General features: G+C 40.4%; 1 non-coding gene across 1 annotated transcript; it reads left to right on the top strand.

Moving 5' to 3' along the window:
- The first annotated feature begins 1,639 nt into the window (after positions 1-1,639).
- Positions 1,640-1,712, top strand: TRNAC-GCA (transfer RNA cysteine (anticodon GCA)). Its single transcript has one exon. It is a non-coding gene; the product is annotated as a tRNA-Cys (tRNA).
- The last annotated feature ends 399 nt before the right edge of the window (positions 1,713-2,111 follow it).

Here is a 2,111-nt window from a genome sequence, read left to right as displayed (position 1 = left end):
CTAAAATTAAACCAGTGGAAAATGTTTGCCTCAAAGTACATGCCCTCTTAATGAAACACAACTGTGCTTAAAGGTCAATAGATTAACAAGGGAACACAGATAGATAGTGTTCCTTATCTGGTAGGCAGAGAGATGGTGCCAGCCCTGGCATTTGCAGAATAGGGAAGCAGCAGTTTGGAGGGATCATGCAGACAGAACAGACATATCAGGTGAGATGAGAGGAAAGTGGGGAAATAGTTCAAGCAAGGGAAATGTCTGGAAATCATGTTCATATTAATAGCAATTCTGGGACAAGTAATTATATGGTTAAGAAACCATTTGTGCTACAGTCCCTGCAAAAATAATAAATAATATCAAACTTCAAATGTGTGCAGCATGTAATGCTTTACAGGACATGTTCACTTGTGTTCCCTCACTGGATTAACATAATATTTGTGGAAAATGAGCAAAATTGTTCCCCATTTTACCAAAAAGAGCTGGGCTCCAGAGACACAAATGACTTACCAACATTCATAAATTGGGAATAGTCTAGTGGTACAGGCTTTTCCACGACATTCTTTTTATTTCACAAATACATTATTCGCTCCTTTGCAAATCATTTTATCTGCCTGATATAAAATCACATGAAAACATAGAGCATTGACTCTTTATAGAAATTGAGCCAAAAGATGTTCATCGAAGCACTTAGGTGCTTTCTCCATTTTTAATATTTAATACCATTTAATACCATATACATTCGCTTTTGAGTTGGTGTTGCTTTTCTCTGTGCTTGATTATTCCGAATAAACACTTCCATTTGTGGTTCCAGGTTAAAATCTGATGGACTCCATAATGAAAAAACAATTGAAAAGAGCTGGAGAATTACCTTGTATTCAGATTCTTGACCCATTCATTCCAAGGTGAACTGTCTCTAGGCTGCCAAACCAGTCTTTACTGGTTTTGATTTTTGCCATTGGACTAGGTCATCTGAAGTATTCCACATTAAGGATCGATGAATTCTTATAAAGATCAGCTTTAGGGAGTAAAATGATAGCTAGACAATTTTTACTGCCAAGAAATAATTTGCCTGCTGGCAGTGTGATTCACTGAGTTGAACCACATGATTTCTAGCAATTTTCAAGATTTTCTTTTATCTCTAAAACATCTTTTAAATACCAACCTGACGTGCCTCTTGAGAAATTTGTATGCAGGTCAGGAAGCAACAGTTAGAACTGGACATGGAACAACAGACTTGTTCCAAATAGGAAAAGGAGTACGTCAAGGCTGTATATTGTCACCCTGCTTATTTAACTTCTATGCAGAATACATCATGAGAAACGCTGGGCTGGAAGAAGCACAAGCTGGAATCAAGATTGCTGGGAGAAATATCAATAACCTCAGATATGCAGATGACAGCACCCTTATGGCAGAAAGTGAAGAGGAACTCAAAAGCCTCTTGCTGAAAGTGAAAGTGGAGAGTGAAAAACTTGGCTTAAAGCTCAACATTCAGAATACGAAGATCATGGCATCTGGTCCCATCACTTCATGGGAAATAGATGGGGAAACAGTGGAAACAGTGTCAGACTTTATTTTTTGGGCTCCAAAGTCACTGCAGATGGTGACTGCAGCCATGAAATTAAAAGACGCTTACTCCTTGGCTTCCCTGGTGGCTCAGACGGTAAAGCATCTGCCTGCAATGCAGGAGACCCAGGTTCGATTCCTGGGTCAGGAAGGTCCCCTGGAGAAGGAAATGGTAATCCACTCCAGCAGTCTTGCCTAGAAAATCCCATGGACGGAGGAGCCTGATAGGTTACCGTCCATGGGGTCGCAAAGAGTCGGACACGACTGAGCGACTTCACTTTCTTTCTTACTCCTTGGAAGGAAAGTTATGACCAACCTAGATAGCATATTCAAAAGCAGAGACATTACTTTGTCAACAAAGGTTCATCTAGGCTATGGTTTTTCCTGTGGTCATGTATGCATGTGAGAGTTGGACTGTGAAGAAAGCTGAGTGCCAAAGAATCGATGCTTTTGAACTGTGGTGTTGGAGAAGACTCTTGAGAGTCCCTTAGACTGCAAGGAGATCCAACCAGTCCATTCTGAAGGAGATCAGTCCTGGGATTTCTTTGGAA

The sequence above is a fragment of the Bos mutus genome, chromosome 9 (assembly GCF_027580195.1).
Source record: "Bos mutus isolate GX-2022 chromosome 9, NWIPB_WYAK_1.1, whole genome shotgun sequence".
Classification (NCBI taxonomy): domain Eukaryota; kingdom Metazoa; phylum Chordata; class Mammalia; order Artiodactyla; family Bovidae; genus Bos; species Bos mutus.
This window is presented reverse-complemented; position numbering and strand designations above follow the sequence as displayed.